Here is a 22,398-nt window from a genome sequence, read left to right as displayed (position 1 = left end):
CATGGGGTCACAAGTCCTGCCAGAAAACCTGCTCCAGCGTGGGCTCCTCTCTCCATGGGGTCACAGGTCCTGCCAGGAGCCTGCTCCAGCACGGGCTTTCCACAGGGTCACAGCTTTCTTCGGGCGCATCCACCTGCTCTGGCATGGGGTCCTCCACAGGCTGCAGGTGGATATCTGCTCCACCATTAACCTCCATGGGCTGCAGGGGGACAACCTGCTTCACCATGGTCTTCACCACAGGCTGCAGGGGAATCTCTGCTCTGGCGCCTGGTGCACCTCCTCCCCCTCCTTCTTCACTGACCTTGGTGTCTGCAGAGTTGTTTCTCTCACATATTCTCACTCCTCTTTTCCGGCTGCTGTTGTGCAGCAGTTTTTTCCCCCTTCTTAAATATGTTATCACAGAGGCGCTACCACCATCATTGATTGGCTCAGCCTTGGCCAGTGGCGGGTCCGTCTTGGAGCTGACTGGCATTGGCTCTATTGGACATGGGGGAAGCTTCTGGCATCTTCTCACAGAAGCCACCCCTGTACCCCCCCTCCTACCAAAACCTTGCCACGCAAACCCATTGTGGATAATTTAGTATTCTGGCAAAGATGTCTCTAGAAGATCATGACACCAAGAATAGTGACTCACCTTGTCACCAATCAAAATTCCCCAGTGTTCTATTAAACAAAATAAAAGCACTTTATAATCTTAAGGAAACTTGAGCAATTGATTGTTGGGGAAATGATTTATAAATAGTAAAGGAGTGGTTATTTATTAAGTCGATTGCAACATTAAGCTATTTTAATTTGTATTTTAAGTCTTTCTGCCTGAAACAGTCTCCAGGAACTTATTTAAATGCAACCTAAATTACAGTTACAATAGGAATACCACCAAAATTACATTTGTCTTGGCTAACTATAAACCAAAAGCTCATTTGGAAGCATCTGCAAGCAGCATTTGTTGCCAAATAGAGAAGGCAAGATTATGTTTCATTTGACACAATAAATTTTGTGAAGTACAGAATTTAAAACTTTTGCAGAACAAAGAACTTTTTGTAACCATGGCTGATTATAATTACGAGTAGTTCAGCACTGCTGATGTACCTTGGAATGCACATTGTTTAACCTGAAAACAATCTGAACTAAAACATAGTGTTAGTATTGCCTGAGAATATGCATGAAAAAAGAGTCTCACTGGCTTAATCACTAAAATTTCACCTATGAGAATAAGTAAAAGTATTGTGATCAGAAAGTTGCTATGCTAAAACAGTTTGAAGCAAAATAAATAAACAAGCAAATAAAATAAAAATCCAACAAGAAAAAAACAGTGAACCAAACCAAAGCACTGAAAAAAACAAACTTTCTCTCAGAAAGTACATGGATTGGCTATCTTTTGTGAATAAATAACTCATAAAGGATGTATTGGAGACTTAAAGTAAACAGGTGCAAGGTAGCAATACCTTCCCAGACTAAGTTTTATGTGCTGTTTATTTGACAATTCCTTTTTTTTTTTAAGTTTCAAATACAATATAAGATACAGAAAATGTGGTGCTGTTGTACCAAAATACTAAAGATTATTCTAGGTTTCAAGGTGCACTTATTTTTCTAAGGTTATATGCCTGTAACTAGCCGTAGCAGTCTTCATTAACATCACCTGTTCTCTCCCAAAAACACAAGCAAAAAGCTCATCTATATTTCTGCCAAAACTTTATATCCAGAAATTTTTATGCCAGTCTTTCAAAATCACAGTTCTTTTACCTGCAGCAAAATGCAGACAAATACAACAGTTAATTTTAATGCCACCATCAAAAGTTGAAAAATTACCCAGAACAATTTAGTTAATTCACTAGGAAGTGATGACGGTAAGTTTGTACCAATCGTAATCTTTTGTAGAGTTGAGTTTGTGAGGGCAGACATGGTCTGCACTTCCTTGTAATCTTGTAATACTACCTGCAAGAAGGTGTTCATGTTGCTAAATCAATTTCCTTGCAATATGAAGTTTGCTGTAACTATGTATTCTGAAAAGCGAGAAGAATCAGGGGCTCTACACTGTACGCGCAGTCCAGAAGAATAGTTACTGTAGAATGCATCATTTTTTCCTCTTCACGTACGTGCCAATTTGGATCACATCAAAGCTGAATGGCAAGTAGCACTCCCTTAGGTTGAGATTTTCTACTGAATCAGTCACAACCTAAAGCATCATTCTCCCAGATTTGGCCTATGATTCAGCAGGTGATCATTTATCCATGAATTATGTCCTGGATGGTGACAGGGTTGTGACTGACATCTTTTTTTTGACCATATTAAAGGTGCAGCCACTGGCTCAATACTGGGAGAATATGATATGGGTTAGATGGAGAAGCCTCCTGCTTATCTGACGCTTAGCAGAGTCAGAGTTGTGAGGGGTTTTAAGCAGCATCAATACTCCAGAGATATGGGCCTAATCAAATAAACCCAGCCAAGTACAACACTACCTTAGTAAGGATCAAAGAAATCTGTTCTTACTGCTCGTTGCTATCATGGCATCTATCTTGATCACTATTGGTTTATATAGAAAACACAAAGATTCATTGTGGCTGACCAAGAAGCCTGGATGAAACTTCTCAAGATTGTTCTGTTATGATCAGCCAATTGTCTAAATGTGAATTGACAGACAAGGTTTTAATTAAGATCTCAGAGTCCAAGGGCAGTTCTGTGTGCTAGTAAGATTGGCTCAGCTGTGAATCTCAGGTATATTTCTTATAGCTCAGATGGATAGCAATATGATGTAAACAACCTCTAAGTAAAAAACATGACTCTGAAGTGATAGAAACAAGTATCGCCATTCAGAAGCCATGATAACATATGTAGTGTTTGGTTTCCTCTGATCTGGGATATGATGAAGTTTCCTCTTCTTCAGAATAAGGAAATAAGAAAAATATCTGCTTACACTTCTGCATGATCTCTCCTACAACTAAGTAAATCAAAGCAACCACTTCTTTTTATAATAAACTCCTTGAAAAGAATTATTGAAGAGTGAGGTGCAAAAATTCCCATATGAGCATAAAATGAGATATGTTTGCCATTGCTGACAATGTCTACTGTTCAAGTATCAACTGTAGTCTCTGACCATGTCCAGTGGAAACCGGGTTTCCAAAAGTCAGCTCCAGGATGGTTTTAATGTGATTCATGCTCATGTCATGAAACTGCAGACTAGGCAATCAATTCTTTTAAGAACAGACAGATGAGATATTGTCCTCAGCTGGAATCCCAGACACCTTTAAATAGGTGTCTGAATTGTGACTCCTGCAGCCATGGATCAAGCATGCTAAAAACTCTTTCATTACACAGATGATCCATATGAACACTAGAGAGCTGACAATAAAGATATGAATAACCTGGGTACATTCTCTTGGATCACTGTTGCCTTAATTTTAAGCTCCAAATTATTTACAAGAGCTGCTTTTAGATCTGTAGGTTATTGACAGCCTGACAGACTAAGAGAACAAATGCATCTGAAAAATGGAAGATTTCCTAAAAAGATCATAGAATCATAGAATCATTAAGGTTGGAAAAGACCTCTAAGATCATCGAGTCCAACCGTCAACCCAACACCACCATGCCCACTACACCATGTCCCTAAGCACCTCATCTACACGTCTTTTAAATACTTCCAGGGATGGTGACTCAACCACTTCCCTGGGCAGCCTGTTCCAAGGCTTGACCACTCTTTCAGTAAAGAAATTTTTCCTAATGTCCAATCTAAACCTCCCTTGGTGCAACTTGAGGCCATTTCCTCTCGTCCTATCGCTAGTTACTTGGGAGAAGAGACCAACACCCACCTCGCTACAACCTCCTTTCAGGTAGTTGTAGAGCGCGATGAGGTCTCCCCTCAGCCTCCTCTTCTCCAGGCTAAACAGTCCCAGTTTCCTCAGCCACTCCTCATAAGACTTGTGCTCCAGACCCTTCACCAGCTTCGTTGCCCTTCTCTGGACACGCTCCAGCACCTCAATGTCCTTGTAGTGAGGGGCCCAAAATGGAACACAGTATTCGAGGTGCGGCCTCACCAGTGCCGAGTACAGGGGCACGATCACCTCCCTACTCCTGCTGGCCCCACTATTTCTGATACAGGCCAGGATGCTGTTGGCCTTCTTGGCCACCTGGGCACACTGCCGGCTCATGTTCAGCCGGCTGTCAACCAGCACCCCCAGGTCCTTTTCCTCTGGGCAGCTTTCCAGCCACTCTTCCCCAAGCCTGTAGCGTTGCATGGGGTTGTTGTGGCCGAAGTGCAGGACCCGGCACTTGGCCTTGGGAAGGAATGAATTTTCTCCTGAGCCATACTACACTCCAGCGAGAGATTCCTCTAAATACAATAAAAACTGTCTGAATAAACATCACCTGTAGGTGGTAGGAAACACTTTTTTTTTTCCAAGATGTGTGACAGAACTTTAGTTCAGGACATAAAAAAGGGATCTCAAAGATGACAACAGTTACAGCAATCCACAGGTGGTCTGTTTGCCATCATTCATGTGTTGGACCTCACTATGGGATGCTTTCCCGATTTTAGTTTTGTTTGTGATTACTACTGCCATATCTGATATGTCAAGATGGACAAAGTGTTTTCAAAGACTTATTTTGGTACCAGGAAGAACTTGCTTGTCTAGGCTAGTATACTTAGGTCTCAGCAGTGAAACCTTTTTTGTTATTAACACTGCCTTTTGTTATTATTCCACAAATGTTTTAATGAATTGGCTTTGCTTGACTTTTCTTTATAAGTTGGATGCATTTGTACTAATTTATAAATATGGCACTAGGCATATGAAACTGAAAATGTGATCTCTTGGTCACAGTGATGCAGTAGGTACAGTCTGTTACAGTACCTCTTATTCCATACTGCTCGCTTCTTTAATTCTAAACAATGAAGACTTGTTGCTTAGGAGTTAGGTAACTAGCAGGTGTTGTGTTTGCAGGTGTGTAGTATTGTTAGACCCTAGTAATGATTAACCTTGAAATTAAGAACCATAAATGAACGTGGTCCAGACATGGCTCGGAGACAAACCTCGACCTTATAAGGAAAGAAAGGAACGGGTTCATGAAGAGTTCACTACCCTACCGACCACCAGAGACCACCCGAGACCCTCAAGGAGACCCTAAAGGCTTTAGTGCGCATGTGTCTAGGATGATGTAATATTATAATTAGTTCTCGGAAATTTAATGAATATGTAAAAAAGAATCTTAAAATATGTATGAGAAGCATAGATATAAGCAAAAAGGTGATTAGATCAGGTGTGCTTGATTTGTGGCAAGTCCACCGAGCACCCAGGCCTGAATAAAACAATATCTCTCCTGAGCGTGTGGAATTGGTTACTTGCACGCCGGGCACGAATCCGCTTTTCGGACAACAACAGAGCTGATGCTGATGAAATTAATGTCAAAGTCATAGACTCCAATGTGCATCTAATTATAAACATGTTGGTATCAATGGTCACAATGCTTTTTATATTTCTTCCCCTTGGAATTACAGATGTCTTACTTTGAAGTAAGGGTAACTGTTAAAGTTTCCTAAATTTTGGCCGAAGGACAGTAACAGATAAGAATAGCTTAAGTGCTGTATCTGAGTATTCAGGTGCAGGATTAAAGAGAGCAAGAGCAATGGCTGTAGCATTTGTCAGGGATGTCTCCTCTCTTTGGGCAGAAGATTTACCTGCTATGTTTGTTGATTAATGATGTGAAACAGTTATGACAGACTAATTTCAGTCATTATCAATAGCTGAAAGGGGGGGGAAGATCTGTGTCTATTCCTGAGTGTTTTGTAACTTATTTGGTGGAGGAAGGGTCTACAATACCCAGAAAAAAAAATGTTTATGAAAGAAACTGAGTCAAAACTTCAGCCCCAGATAATTGCAGAAGCTGAAGAGCACAGGAGGAAGTTGTTGGAAGCTACTAAGGTAGACCCGGTTAAAGTCTGTTGTGCCATGTATGATGATGATTGGGATGGGGATATCTGGAAACAAGCAGGCCTGCATACCCTTCCCTCAGGGCAAGGTGATAATACAAATGATTCCCTGCCCTCTTGGTACCAGTAATCAAGACTGAACAACAGAGCACAAAACCCACCTCCCTCCACAACAACTACTTGAGGGTTTACTGCCCTAGAGTTAAGAGATCTGGAGGAGAGGATACTGAGCTAACCCAGGGGAAACACCCATGGACTGGCTAGCTCGGATCTGGACAGCCAGAGCCAACCAGCTCCACCTTGCCCCAGCTGAAGCTTGATCGTTGGCATTAGGTCCGGGAATATTGTTAGATACCAAATATTACCAGTCCCTTATGGACTTGCGCTTTGCGCTAGGGACTGAAACGAAGAAGTCTCCGAAAAACTCTCTAAGACTCAATTTAGAGTTTTAGAAAGCAGGTATTCTTTATTGCAGCGCTGGATGCACAGGGGATCGCTCCACCTAGTGTGCGTGCCAAATCACTTAACCATAGGGGTTAAATGCAATCAGAGTATACATATTCATTACATTTCCCAGAATTCATTAACATATGCAAAAGTCTCAGTCTTCACACATACTTAGTTCTAGCTCCTGGCTTAAGTAGTGTAATTCTCACTAGCACCACCCTCTTATCTCAAGATACAAGGTTGGCCTCCTTATCTAGAATATTAAGTTTCAAGGCCTTTTTATCTACTATGTGTCAGGTCGGCCTATTCACAAGGTATTCCTAACCATCTGCATCATTTCAACCAAAGAACTGTAAATCTCTTCATTGTTCCTTTGTATTTGATGTTAATCCCTATCAGGACGCACTATCCGTCCCACTGACCGTGGGGGAAAAGGTGCGTGGCCCTGGAACTTGGCAGCCAGCCTGCAAACCTCCCTGCTGAAAACTGCTATTTTAGCTGAATCAGAAGGACCAGCACCTGTTGCCCTGGGTGCCAGACAACCCCCTCCCACAGAACCGAATCCTTGGGAGGTGACTTGTGAGCCTGTACACTTCCCACCTATAATAAAGGGAGCTGAGGGAGTGTTGAAATCTTTAGCTTTAGCCATTAAGACAGGCTTAAACAGTATTACTTTCCAAGAGGTCCTTCAATGTATGCTAGCAGATTTACCACTATACGCCCCACATGATAAAAACCAGGGGAGAACCTCAGATAAAGTAAATGTAATAGAAAAGAGACAGCTGTCTCCATGCAAAAGACAAAAGCAAAAAGAGGAAATTGGGAAACGCCCTCAGTTACTACTGATCCTAAGAGATTATGGAAAATGTGTTTAGATAAGCCGCTCTCTCCCAGTTAAATGGGCTGCCAACTCCTGTCCTATGGCAACTGGCTGGGTTTCCCTCATTGACTTCTCGTGATAGCCCTCTGGGACCTGTGTCAGGAGATGGGGGTGACACCGTAAGATTTAAAGGGATAACGACTAGGGAGCCATAGGATGCAAGGGAAGTGAGCTTGGGGATATACCCAAATCTATCAGCACTAAACCTAGACCGTGAATATGTGGGAAACTAGGGGCGGGGCTTGGTTCAGTGGAAGTACTGGCGGCCACTACTCCCACTGCTGAGGATCCCGAGATGATGGTTGCAGTTAATGATTGCTACCTTACAACATTCCTCATTGACACAGGAGCCCAAATATTGATGGTAGATAAAGACACTTACAAAGGACATCCCCCATTTAGCAAGCAGTTGGTTTCTATTGTAGGCGTTAATAGGAAAATCACTACTCACTCACTGGTCAGGGCTAAACTAATTCTGTCTAATGGACAGACAGTCCGCCCGACCTTACTTTTGGGTTCCCGTAATATATTAGGTATGGATGTATTGAAGGGTCAGTTGTGGGTGGACTCTGGGGAAAATGGGAAATAGGGACACCACCCTCTTTGCCCCACAGCCACAGTTTACCTCCTACAAATGCATCCCTGACTGTTAATCTGTTGCAAACAGCTGCTCCTTTACCCTATAGCAAGCTAGTTAATATACCACAATACAAATTGCCTTCTGATGCTATTCGTCCTGTTACTGAATTGATAAAGGAGCTGGAAGAACTGGGAATCATTGTCAAGTCTCATTCCCCCTACAATTCTCCTGTATGGCCAGTAAAGAAACCTAATGGCAAGTGGCAACTAACAGTAGATTACCGAGTCTTGAACGCTGCCACTGAACCGCTCACTACATCTGTTCCTAGTATAAGTGATATCTTTTAAAAATAAAATAGTATGGGAATGGTGTCTTAAGCATGGAGTTAAGTGGACTTTCCACTTACCCTATTGACGTCAGAGTAATGGTATAGTAGAAAGATGGAATGGGTTGCTTAAACAACAGCTCAAATGGCAAAACAGTAATGCTAATTGGGGGATGAACTTATGGGAAGCCGTACGAGCATTGAACTCATGGCAGACTCCTACTGGCAGTCCACTATATAGAGGTTATGAACAATCCCCTGTGCTGAACCAACACCAGCAGGATGCTTTGAATACCTCTGTGTGGCATCCAGGAGATCAGGTGAGAATTCAGCACCCATCATTCAGAAAATGCTGGGTCACTTTGCAGCACTTTCAAGGGAAAGGAATATGGGAAACAAATATGGGAAACTGTGGATGCTGTTGGAGTGAAATTAATCATTACTGAGGCTTGGATACGATCCAAGACCTAGGCCTTCTTTCTCTCTCCCTAGGAACTGTTGAACTTCTGGACGAATACGCGAAAATCTGTCATTTGACCTGCATACTATGGAAAGTATCCATCTAGAAAGTACACTAAGTGTTCCCTGGAACTTTGTTAATACTCACTATGGTGAAGTGTTGACATAATCTAAAAAGACAAGAGCCTTCATGCATTGGACAATTCTAATCCTCACATTGGGACATCTGGCATTCTATCACATAAATGTTGATGTACTATGCGATAATCAAACAAACCCACAGAAGCTGGTAACCTCCGCTATAACATGGACAGTGAGGCCCAACATATCCAACACCTCAGATCAGTGCTGGTGGAATTCTGGCCTACAACTTGGTCCGGACCAATATGGGACATATAGTATACTCTCAAATTGAAGAACCGGAGTCCTTAATCGCCAGCTATGAAAAAGCTATTACATATCAAAAACAAGTGACTATTGCTATCAAACACGATACCGGCTGAATTGTCAGAATTGCAACAGAAATTGAACAAACTGCTGGACATCACTGGTATAACATTTTTATGGGATATGCACCATCTGCAACTGGCATATTGCATCTTATGTTACATCCTATGATTATTGTATTATTGTGTTCTATTTTATTAGCTTTGCTATTAAGTGTGCTTGAATATCCATGTTTATTGCTTATCTCACCATGTTGAAAGCATGTACCATCAATTGGTACCTGATTACAAACTGTGGAGCCAGACTTCAGTGAAAGTGCTCAAAACTTTCCCCTACCCTCACCCCTGACAAGGCAAGAGGAGTAACAGTACCTCCACTCACTGAGGCAATGGGTTTGCTAGACGTTTGGTCTATACCAAGGGGTGGAGTGTGACTGTTCACTCAACTCCTGCTTAGATTTTGGCTAACCCAGCTCATGCTAAGGCCTGATGTATGCTGGGAGCAGTGCCATTAGGTCAAAGCAAGAGCACCATGTAGGCAGGAGAGGTGGCCAGAAAGAGCTAAAGGGCCATTATGCAGCCATTATCACCTGCAGATTGCTGTCTCCAGCAGCCATTATCTTTTGTCTAGCTGTTTCCTCAAAATCCACTAACATGGAAATGGTATAGACCAAACCTCCAAGCTGGAAGGTATAAAACATCAGCTTACGCAAAAAGCTTTTGAAGCAGATCCAACAGCAGCTGGACTGCTGAGGCTTTCGTGCTTTCTGGTATGATACAGGGGACGCCCGCACCGTGACCGTCAGCTAGGTAACCAATTCTTTTCTTTTGCTCATAGGTGCACGAATTAAGAGTTATGGGTTATAAGTTATGAAACCTTATGACTTGAATGGTGAATAAGTGAATTCACATGATAGACTAGTTTGGGCAAAAGGGGATTGAGCCCCTGTTTGTCGTGTTTGTTTATTATATTTCTTAATGAGCTCATGAAATAAAGTTAAATTCACAGAGTACTTTTTCTCTTCAAGGATAGGATTTGAATTTATACTGATCCAGACTGCGTCTTCTTGCCATGAGCAATAAGAGGGAGAGTTTCAATGCCATCCTGACCTTTCCCTTACACTAATGCATGAGGTGTGTATATATAGCTTTACGAAAAAGCTATTTAAGAGTTTATGAACTTACATACCTAAGGTACAAAGGTATGTACAATGGAATCTATGCCAAACTACATGCAAAATAGAAATTTTTTCCATGAAGAGGGACAGCATACTCAAGTGACAGATTTAATACTCGGTGTTAGTTTTAAACCCACTGTACAGGTCTGCCCTTTCTACTGAGGTTTCTCGTCACCAAGACAATTTATCCTAAGTAGCAGGAAATGAGAAAGGAAGCCTGGGGAAAATTGAGTAGGGAGGAATAGGGTACACGACCTTCGTAACCAGCAGTAGAAGGCCAGAACAAATGGGTATCAAAATGCACCTGATGCGGTAGGTACAGTCTGTTACAGTACCTCTTATTCCATACTGCTCGCTTCTTTAATTCTAAACAATGAAGACTTGTTGCTTAGGAGTTAGGTAACTAGCAGGTGTTGTGTTTGCAGGTGTGTAGTATTGTTAGACCCTAGTAATGATTAACCTTGAAATTAAGAACCATAAATGAACGTGGTCCAGACATGGCTCGGAGACAAACCTCGACCTTATAAGGAAAGAAAGGAACGGGTTCATGAAGAGTTCACTACCCTACCGACCACCAGAGACCACCCGAGACCCTCAAGGAGACCCTAAAGGCTTTAGTGCGCATGTGTCTAGGATGATGTAATATTATAATTAGTTCTCGGAAATTTAATGAATATGTAAAAAAGAATCTTAAAATATGTATGAGAAGCATAGATATAAGCAAAAAGGTGATTAGATCAGGTGTGCTTGATTTGTGGCAAGTCCACCGAGCACCCAGGCCTGAATAAAACAATATCTCTCCTGAGCGTGTGGAATTGGTTACTTGCACGCCGGGCACGAATCCGCTTTTCGGACAACAGTGTTTGGCGACCCAGATGGGACTGCTGTGAAGCCTTGCCCGGATCGACTTGCCGGCTCTCGGTGGGGAGACCCTGCTCTCTGGACTCCAGCGCGCACCGACCTTTTGATCGGGGACTCCATGAGTATCCTCCCCAACCAGAGCAGGTGAGCGACTCAACGGTGCAACGCTAAGGTAAATGAGATATTGTTCTGGGGTATAAAATTGCGCATGCATTTGGTAAGGAATTGTGGCCAAAGGTAAAAAGGTATATTCATATGCGTTTGACAGTGACGACTGGAGTATATGAAATTGTGGCGCCAAAGGTAAAAGGTACATTCATATGTTTGACAGTGACGACTGGAGTATATGAAGTCGTGGTTAAGAACGTTCTTTTGAGGTAAAAATATGGGAAGTGAGTGGTTTAGAGGCCGCTTAAAGAATCACCGTCAAAGAAATTAGCAGAAAGTGATTTTAATAGAGATTTATAAAGGTGCGACCTAATAGAATTCGATGGCAAGGTTCACTCTATTACTTATTACACGGGTGAAACATATAAAGGAAAATCATCTAAGGGTTTATATTTCAGGGACAGTCTAGGTTTCATTCACAATTTAGCAACACTTAATTATCAACTAATCATTAACAAACTTTAGTAACGCCTAATCATTAACTATTCAATATTTGCAAAGTGGGTTAGTAAGTCTACTACAATCACAACTTAATTACAGATTATGCTTACTATTAGTTCACATACACAGAGAAACATATATATATATAAAAATATACAGAAGGTATACCTGTTAAAAATTCCCCTCGATTTCAGTGAAGAAATATTCACGTCGAATGTCTAGGCATTCCCTCTCAACGGGCGAAGGGTTGAGCTTCAAAAGGGACTCACCCAGGACCCAGTGGTCCTCCGAATATCGCAGGCCTGAAAGATCGCAAGCTCTGAGAGGCGTCCCACTCAGAGGGAGATGCTGGGTGCAGCCGCTGCGGTCCAGGAGAGCTCAAAGGGCCTCACTTAGGACCACCGTTTATAGGTTCGCAAGATGGTTGGCTTTAGTCATCCATAAATTTCCATCCTGGCCACAGTCCAGGTGGTAATTACTAAAAAATTCTCAAGGTTTCAGTGTTGTTCTGCTGGACACCTGGGCCAGGCAGTAGGAGGATGTTCCCAGCCTCAGCTATGCAGAGTTTCTGATACAGTCAAGGAGTGCTCAACTGCCAGACTCAATACACCAAGGCTGAGGTTTCATGGAAATTTCTGAGATCAACAGGCGGCCCAGATCAACAAGTGGCCCAGGGAAGAAAGGGGGGGTATGAATGCACCACCACAGAACTCAACAGTCTAAAGTAACACCTTGCTCTCCCCTTGGATGCATCATAAAACATTGGGGAAAATTTGGGGGAGATCCTTTGAGAAAGGAGAAATTAATTGAGTATTGTACTAAATGGTGGCCAATGTATAAATTAGAAGATGAGATAAAATGTCCAGAATTGGGAACTTTGCAATATAGTACTATCTTGCAACTTATGTTATTTTGTGGACAACCAGAGTAAATGGGATGAGGTCCCTTATGTGGACTTGTTTTTTAGCTTGAGAAATGATCATGAAATTCGGAAGAAATGTAAACTTTTAGACTCAGATTCTAATGTGATGATGATGATGATGGAGGACAAGGAACCAAAAACACATTGTTGTTCTGCTTGTAGTATAGGAAAACGGTGTTTAAAACCAGAAGAGGAAGAAGATATACAGATGTTGATGGCACCGAGTAAAAATGAAAGTTTTGAAAATGAAGCAAGGGGAAGTAATACATTTAGTCCAATAGCTGGCAGAACTAGGACCCAGCAGGGGTCTGTCTTATTAGCACCCCTTCATCAGGCTGTGGGCCTAAGAGGGGAACCAGTGTTTGTGAAAATACCTTTTACTACTTCTGATTTGATTAATTGGAAAGAATTGGTAGGATCGTATAGAGAAAATCCTGCAAAGGTGTATAGATCTTTTAAGACAATTATTAACAGTCATAATCCAGATTGGCAAGATATTTAAATTTTTTTAAATAATTTGTTAACTCCTGAAGAAAAGAGGGTAGTATTGGAAAAAGCTAATATAGAAAACGAAAGAATAAATGCAAGAGAAGGTCCTGCTCATTTTATGCTGACACAGGACCCAAACTGGAATCCTAATAGTAATGATGGGAAATTAATGATAAAACAGTATCAACAATTGATTTTATATGGGGTGAAAAATGGAATATCCCGTCCAAAGAATTTAGCAAAATTAACCCAGATAATTCAAGGGAAAACAGAAGACCCATCCACCTTCTATGAATGCTTATGTGAGGCAGCCAGAAAATGGACGGATTTAGAGCCTGAAAGTGATGAGAACAGGGCAATATTCACTACTTTGTTTGTTGGACAAGCAGCCCCTGATATTCGAAAGAAATTGCAGAAAGTGGATGGCATTACAGGGATGACTATATCACAGTTGACTGAGATTGCCTATAAAGTATATAATAATAGAGAAGAAGAAGAAAAAAAAAACCAGGAGAAAGAAAAAATAAAAGATAGGAAGCAGAAAGCTGCTATTCTGGCAGCTGCTTTTGTGAATGCTCAAGGATGTGCTGAAGGTAAGGGAAGAAGATATTTGAAAGGTAGAGGCAGAGGGTATTTAAGAAGCAAAGGTAGAGGATGTGGAAATATATTTAGACAGTCTGCTCCAGTAGGGATCAATCAATGTGCTGCATGTAAGAAACAAGGACACTGGAAAAACGAGTGTCCAGAAAATAGAAAAGTTAGTCAGTCACGACAGATTCCACCCGAAGCTGATCTGCTTATGATGGGAGAGGAATCTGAATGATGGGGACCGGGGGTAAAAGAAGATATTTTCCCAGCCGAGCCCCTGGTTCCAGTAAAGCTGGGAAATAAAATAGTTGCAAAATATTACCAATGAGTAAATTTAATGTATCTATTGTTGGGGTCATGGGAAAGAAAGAGGTAAGGCCTTTGTTGAAACCTTTAAAATGTAAAATTGGAGTAAAAACATTGATGCATGAATTTTTATATATACCGGAATGCACCATGCCTCTCTTAGGATGGGATTTATTGAATAAATTGGGAGCACAAATTACCTTTAAAAAAGGAAAAATCCAAGTTCATTTTCCTGAAGCTAATGCCTGGCAAGCCCAAGTTTATTTATTACAGACAAATACAGATGAATCTGAAGAAATTCCAGAAGAGATTAAAGATGCAGTTTACCCTTTTGTTTGGGCAACGGAGAAACCAGGAAGAGTGAAAAATGTGGAACCGGTAAAAGTTGAATTGAAAACAGGAGTTCGACCGGTAAGAAAGAAACAATATCCTATTAGTATAGAAGCCAGAAAAGGTTTGGAACCAATAATAAATAACTTAAATATGGACTTTTAAGAGAATGTCAATCTGATTACAATACTCCTGTCCTTCCAGTGAAAAAGCCACATAACCAAGGATATAGGCTGGTTCAAGATCTAAGAGCAATAAACCAGTTAGTGGTGGACATTCATCCAGTAGTCCCTAATCCATATACGCTGCTAACAACTATCAATGAATCAAATGCATATTTCTCAGTTATAGATCTGAAAGATGCTTTCTTTTGTATACCTTTGGAAGAAAACAGTCAAAAGATTTTTGCCTTTGAATGGGAAGATCTGTCGACTGGGAGGAGGACTCAGCTCTGATGGACTGTGCTGCCACGAGGGTTTAAAAATAGCCCAACTATCTTTGGAGCAGCCCTGAATAAGGAACTGGAACAGTGGTCCGGTAAGGAAGATCAAATCACCCTCCTTCAGTATGTTGATGACATCCTATTGGGAGCAGATACTATTGAGATCTGCAAAGAAAAGACTGTTAGCCTCCTAAATTTTTTGGGAATGGCTGGGTACAGGGTGTCAGAAAAGAAAGCACAAATTGCAAAACAAACTGTAATTTATTTGGGGTTTGAGATTTCCCAAGGACAATGAAGATTGGGAAATAATAGGAAAAAAGCCATTTGCAAGATGGCACCCCCTCAATCTACAATATCAAGCTCTGTTAGTGGAACAAGATGACATAATTTTGAATTATCAAACAGGTATATGCCAGCAGGCCAGACCTGAAAGATGTCCCTCTCCAGACTGCGGATGAAGAATTATTTACTGATGGAAGCAGCTTTGCTGTGAAAGGAGCAAGGAGGGCTGGCTATGCCGTGGTAACTTTAACCGAAGATCGAGAAGTAAAAGCATTACCTCCAAATACATCCGCCCAGAAGGCAAAGATAACAGCTTTGACAAGAGCTTTAGATCTGGCTAAAGGTAAAAGAGTTAATATTTATACAGACTCTAAATATGCTTTTGGAGTTGTTCATGCCCATGGAGCGATATAGAAAGAGCGAGAACTTTGTCTGCCAGTGGCTCACCTATGAAGTATGGAACAGAGATTTTAAATTTATTGAAAGCAGTACAAAAAAAAAACCCCAAAGAAGTTGCTGTGATTCATTGTAAAGCGCATCAAAGAGGAAACTCAAAAGTAATACAAAGAAATTGAAAGGCAAATGAAGCTGCCAAGCATGTAGCGCTGAATACCACACCCCAAATTATAATGAAAAAAAAAAAAAAAAGTTGGCTGAACTATTACAGTGCAAAAAGAATGATCTAGGATGATGGATTACTTCACATGGACAATGTATAGTAACTCCCGAAATCATGAAGAAATTGATGGTCACAAGCCATGCTGAGACATATATGGGAGCAGAAGCAATGGTCGAGTCGGTAAAAAGATATGCAATAGGGACTAAAATACTATTGATTGCTAAAATTGTGAGTAATAAATGTGAGATTTGTCTTAGGAACAATCCGAAAATACAAATCCGACCCCCTCCTGGAGAGGTAAGGAAAAGCATAACTCCCGGTGAGTATTGGCAAATAGATTTTTCAGAATTACCAAGATGCAATCAATACCGATATTTATTGGTATTGGTAGATACCTTCTCTGAATGGCCAGAAGCTTTCCCGTGTCGAACCAACAAAGCAAAAAAGGTAACAAAACACTTATTAAAGGAAATTATTCCAAGATTTGGAGTCCCTTTAGGGATATCCTCGGACAGAGGTCCACATTTTGTGGCGGAGGTTATTATGAATGTGAGTAAGACACTAAGAAGATCACAATTTAGTAGACAAATAGAGAGAATGAACCAAACATTAAAAAGACAAATTTCTAAAATATGTCAGGAAGCTCAGTTGAAATGGATTGAAGCTTTACCGCTTGCCTTGTTAAGAATTAGGGTGACCCCGAGAGCTAGAGAAAAAATAAGTCCATTTGAAATTCTGTATGGCAAACCTTATAACGTCAATCTAACAGGAAGGTTTGAACAAATGCACATAATAGGAGAAAAAAGTGTTAACTGAATATCTCTTGTCTCTGAGTAAAATGGCGAGTTCTTTACACAAATATATTCTTTTGAGCACACTTTTACCCCTTGAATTTCTGGTACGTTCATTCAGTCCAGGAGACCAAGTCTACCTGCGAACGTGGAAGGACAACCCCTTTGGAGAAAAGTGGAAAGGACCCTTCCAAGTGTTATTAACAACAACCACTGCTGTAAAATTAGAAGAAATAAACTCTTGGATTCATTACATCAGAATAAAGAAAATACCTCCTAGACCGTGGACATCTACACCTAAGGAACCATTGAAATTAACTTTAAGGCGTACTTGATGAGTCACCAGAGATGTTGCTGAATTATTTGTGATATTTAAAATATTTATTGTTAGAAAGGAAACCAAATTAATTAGGAATTGTGGGTTTAGGAATAGAAAATGTGGAGCCTGTTGATATTAGTTACGGCGATCAGTAAAGCTCAATCCCAATTTCTATTGCCAAAATGGAATAGAAATCGAAATATCTGGGAACTTTTAACCCGAGAAGTAAATTTTCATGGCTTCCAAATTTAAATTAGCTCAGTTATTTTTACTTGCAATACTGGTCATCATCTTAGCTATAATTACTTGTTGTATGTTTCAATGTATGTCTTTTTGTAGACCAAATGCTTATAAGTGAATAGTGTGAGACTCATGATGCTCAACATCATAAGTCTCAAAGGGGGGAATTGATGCAGTAGGTACAGTCTGTTACAGTACTTCTTATTCCATACTGCTCGCTTCTGTAGTTCTAAACAATGAAGACTTGTTGCTTAGGAGTTAGGTAACTAGCAGGTATTGTGTTTGCAGGTGTGTAGTATTGTTAGACCCTAGTAATGATTAACCTTGAAATTAAGAACCATAAATGAACGTGGTCCAGACATGGCTCGGAGACAAACCTCGACCTTATAAGGAAAGAAAGGAACGGGTTCATGAAGAGTTCACTACCCTACCGACCACCAGAGACCACTCGAGACCCTCAAGGAGACCCTAAAGGCTTTAGTGCGCATGTGTCTAGGATGATGTAATATTATAATTAGTTCTCGGAAATTTAATGAATATGTAAAAAAGAATCTTAAAATATGTATGAGAAGCATGGATATAAACAGAAAGGTGACTAGACCAGGTGTGCTTGATTTGTGGCAAGTCCACCGAGCACCCAGGCCTGAATAAAACAATATCTCTCCTGAGCGTGTGGAATTGGTTACTTGCACGCCGGGCACGAATCCGCTTTTCGGACAACACACCCTAAAGCAGATTTACTGTGTAGACCTCTATACTGTGAGTTGCTCAGTGGAATTCACCCATGTAAAAATGAGCCCTAACAGAAAAAGTCTATTGATATTATCCAGGACAGATCAGTATCATGTCTGGTAAACAAATGGATATTCTACTTCATATAATAGGTAGCTAAACTGTGAAACTATTTGTCACAGGACATTCTGGATATTAAAAAATTCAAAAAGTGACTACACAAATGTATAGGAATCTTGGTTAAGGACTTAATATTGGTCATTATGAGAACACTTGGCTCTCTTCCTGGCCCATACAGCTGAAAGGGGACATACAGGCTCATTTTGAAAACCCAACAACATACTGGAAGCTAAGCACCTGTTAAGCAGTTCTAGTGCCTTAGCTTTACCATGGGTAGAAAGCTCACCTCTTTCCTCTGATCCTTTGTGGCTTTTTCACAATGAAGTGTTTTGTACCTGTGTATTAATTTCTACACTAGCAAACGTACTTGATTATACACTTATCTAAAGAAAGTAAATGCAGGTTGCTCATTGTTGGCCCTTGACTGGGACCAGGCACAAAATGATTATTGTGAAATGACAGAGAGGTCCAGTTAATTGAACCTGTCAGTATCTCTCCCCTAAGAAAATTCATAACTATCCATAGTCACACTATCCACTAAAAGGTCACAATCAAAGAATGGACGACTGTGGGTTAGATCAAATTTTCATCTTACTCAGGCTGGTAGCTCTGAATGTTAATCAAACTTCCCAGCCTTTTTTAATGTTAGCTTTGTAGAGTTAAAAATTGTCATTAAGCTAAGCAAATCCTTATTTCATAGAATGCACATAGGTAGAGTCCCAATATTAGCATTTACAGAAGTGTTAATTCCAATTAAACAACTGCCAATTAGACATGCACGGAAGAAAAAAAATTGATAAGTTACCCTACACTCTGTCTTTAGATGTACTCCCCAACCTTCCTGATTGTTGATACTACTGATGGAAGATCCTATTCCAGGCTGTTCTCATAAGGAAGATCTGTTCTTCATTACTGCCTTGAACTTCTTCCATTTACTTGCCAAGAGCAACAGCTTCCAGCTAGCCCAGTTTCAGTCTGAATCAGTTTCCCTTAAAAACTGATAATGCATTTTAGGCCATGAGAGAAAATGGATTACAGCTTTCTACAGCTTTTCTTTTGCTGTAGTAAGTGACTTAACTGAGCCTAAGGAAAAAGCTCTACACTGAAGTATTGGGTTCTGAGCATGTCCGAAGCCTGAGGAAAAAGGCTTTCTGGAGGGCAATAAGATACTGTGGAGCTGCAAGAGAGTCTCAAGGAATATCTATGTATATCTTCTCAGGGTCTAACAATTGGCAGGATAGGGATTTCTGAAACAGCCGATTGCCAAATTTGTTTAATAACAACTCATGAATCTAAATTCTATAAATTGGCATTTTTAAAAAATTTACTTAACCTTTACAGCACATTTTATGGCAGTGAGTTCCATAATTTAATATAAAGCTTTATATGAATAAATGCTTTCTTTTAAACCTATTCTGATAATTTACTTGGATGAGATTTGGTTTGTGTTATGAATAATAACAAATATTTCATTTTCGCTAGAGCACTTATTTATAGACTATCCTATCGCCTTCTCAGTTGTGGTGGTTTTTTTGGGGGGGAGGGGTGGTGGTTGGTTTTTTGGTTTTTTGGGTTTGTTGTTTTTTTTTCTTTTTAAAACTGGAGAAGCTACTTAGTGCTTAACATTTTTTTATTCAACTTACCAACGTCACCACAGAAGCAGGCATCCAGGGTTAATGAAGTATTTGAGCTTTGTAATATTAGTAATAAGGTGAAAGGATAGCAGAATACTAAGTATTTAAAAACAAATGAAGAAAAAAAATCTAACAAGACAATGTGTCCTGGTTTCAGCTGAGATAGAGTCAATTTTCTTCCCAGTAGCTGGTATAGTGCTGTGTTTTGGATTTAGTATGAGAAGAATGTTGATAACACACTGATGTTTTCAGTTGTTGCTAAGTACCCTGCCAGTCAAGGACAGCTCCCATGCTCTGCCAAGTGCACAAGAAGCTGAGAGGGAGCATAGTCGGGACAGCTAACCCAGCTGACCAAAGGGATATTCCATACCATATGACATCACGCTCAGCATATAAAGCTCGGGGAATAAGGAGGAAGGGGGATGGTAGGAGTGATGGCGTTGTCTTCCCAAGTAACCATTACGCATGATGGAGCCCTGCTTTCCTGGGGATGGCTGAACACCTGCCTGCCGATGGGAAGTAGTGAATGAATTCCTTGGTTTGCTTTGCTTGCGTGCATGGCTTTTGCTTTACCTATTGAACTGTCTTTATCTCAACCCACGAGTTTTCTCACTTTTACCCTTCTGATTCTCTCCCCCATCCCACTGTGGGGGAGTGAGCGAGCGGCTGTGTGGTGCTTAGTTGCCAGCTGGGGTTAAACCACGAGTCCTTTTTGGTGCCCAACGTGGGGCTCCAAAGGTTTGAGATAACGACAGGTTTGATTGGAATGTGCTAGATGGAATTTATAGCTGTTATTGCTGTTCAGCTATTAATTGGCAGGCTTCTGTGCTTGCCATGGGGCTTGCTTGCCTTACTGTATATGAGAGCCTAGTGCTCGTTAGTGGCTGCTTTTTGCTTTCGCTGCTTGCTGTGCTGCTTATCATCTGACTCTGCTGTGCCTGGAAACATTTTGATAACAGCAGTGGCCATGCGCCTGGGCTGGCAGATGGCCAGGGCATCGCTGCTGTTTCTGTGCTGCTGTACTGGACAGGCTGGAACTCCAGTGTGAACTCAAGTCGAAGGGACTGTGACCTGTGGATGAGTCCACACAGGAGCAGGACACCCCGAGGCGTCTGTGGCCGTGGATAAGCCCATGCCAGAGCAGGTACATCTCGAAGTGCCTGTGGCTGTGATTATGTCCGTGCCGCAGCAGATATACCTCTGAAGGGATTGTGGCCTAAGGATAATTCCACGCTGGAGAAGGTACACCTCGAAGCATCTGTGGCTATGCATGAGGTCATGCTGGAGCACCTCAAAGCGTGTGGCCATGGATAAGCCCACGACAGAGCAGGTACACCCCTGGAGGGACTGCAGCCATGGGTAAGGCCATGTTGGAGCAGGTTTACTCCTGAAGGGACTGTGGCTGTAAGGCCACACTGGAGCCAGTGCACCTCAAAGCGACTGTGGCTGTGGATAAGTCCATGATGCAGCAGGTGTACCCCTGGAGAGACTGTGGCTCATAGATAAGGCTCCACTTGGAGCAGATACACCCCTAAGGGACTGCAGTCTGTGGATAAGTCCAAGCCGGAGCAGAGCAAGGGGAGGAGTTCATTGCAATGTTAAACCCGATGGTCTGGTCCAAAGGGACCAGGGGTGGAGATTGTAATGGATATACCTTTAAATTGTTGTAACCTGGGATTTGAGTTGAATGTTATAGGAATTACTATAGCAGGAACCACCTGAACCAATGGAGGACAAGCCTTACAAGAAGCAGTGCAAGTGCAGCAGTGACCCGACCTGAGCTGGCTTTGGTGCCCAATAACTCCATGCAACACACCACCTCTCCTGTCCTGAGTGACCACCATAACAGATGGAACCCAAAGTCATAGAATAAAAGAACTCAGTGGACATTTTGTGGACATTTATGGACATTTTACAGGGGTGGTCCATACACTAAGGGAATGATAGCTGTGTATTATATCAAAGGATGGGAAGGGGGATGGTGAGTAATGAGAATGTATTGCATAGTGTAAATGGTATGAAATAAGGTGGATACTGTCCTGGTTTCAGCTGGGATAGAGTTCAATTTCTTCCTAGTGCTGTGTTTTGGATTTAGTATAAGAATGTTGATAACACACTGATGTTTCAGTTGTTGCTAAGTAGTGTTTACTCTAGTCAAGGACTTCTCAGCTTCCCATGCTTGGCCAGGTGCACAAGAAGCTGGGAGGGAGCATAGCCAGGACAGCTAACCCAACTGACCAATGAGGTATTCCATACCATATGATATCATGCTCAGCACATAAAGCTGGGGGAAGAAGAAGGAAAGGGGGCACGTTTGGAGTGATGGCGTTTGTCTTCCCAAGTAACCGTTACACGCGATGGAGCCCTGCTTTCCTGGAGATGGCTGAACACCTGCCTGCCGAGGAGAAGCAGCGAATGAATTCCTTGTTTTGCTTTGCTTGCGCATGCAGCTTTTGCTTTCCCTATTAAACTGTCTTTATCTCAACCCACGAGTTTTCTCACTTTTACCCTTCTGATTCTCTCCCCCATCCCACTGGAGGGGGAGTGAGCAAGTGGCTGAGTGGTGCTTAGTTGCCGGCTAGGGTTAAACCATGACACAATGCTAGAAAGCAAAGCCAAGAAACTTAGCTATTTGAATAATTAAGTAAAAAAACTGTAAGGTAAATATATATAGATTAGTCAGAGCTAGACTTCAGAAAATGGAGGGCAGTTGAACAAGCAGTATGAAACAAATAAAAGTCTATGTTCATGCACAACAGCACACACCAGAATCTATACTCATGCCTAATCACCAATTATGTGGGTAAAATTAACAGCATTGACTCAAAAAATACAAGACAATGAATTTTTTTTGCTTAATGTTTAGTAGGGCTAAAAGA

General features: G+C 41.3%; 2 long non-coding RNA genes across 2 annotated transcripts in view; one reads left to right on the top strand and one right to left on the bottom strand.

Moving 5' to 3' along the window:
- Positions 1 to 22,398, bottom strand: part of LOC142074739 (uncharacterized) — a 450,900-nt gene that overhangs the window by 377,036 nt on the left and 51,466 nt on the right. The gene's annotated exons all lie outside the window — the stretch shown is intronic.
- The window catches only part of LOC142074738 (uncharacterized), a 181,939-nt gene continuing 181,016 nt past the window's right edge, over positions 21,476 to 22,398 (top strand). The window contains exon 1 of the long non-coding RNA XR_012670688.1: positions 21,476 to 21,500. This is a non-coding gene — a long non-coding RNA (uncharacterized LOC142074738). The remainder of the gene's footprint in view (positions 21,501 to 22,398) is intronic.

The sequence above is a fragment of the Calonectris borealis genome, chromosome W (genome assembly GCF_964195595.1).
Source record: "Calonectris borealis chromosome W, bCalBor7.hap1.2, whole genome shotgun sequence".
In the NCBI taxonomy this organism is placed as follows: Eukaryota; Metazoa; Chordata; class Aves; order Procellariiformes; family Procellariidae; genus Calonectris; species Calonectris borealis.
The sequence above is the reverse complement of the archived record's forward strand: the minus strand, read 5'-3'. Positions and strand labels throughout refer to the sequence as shown.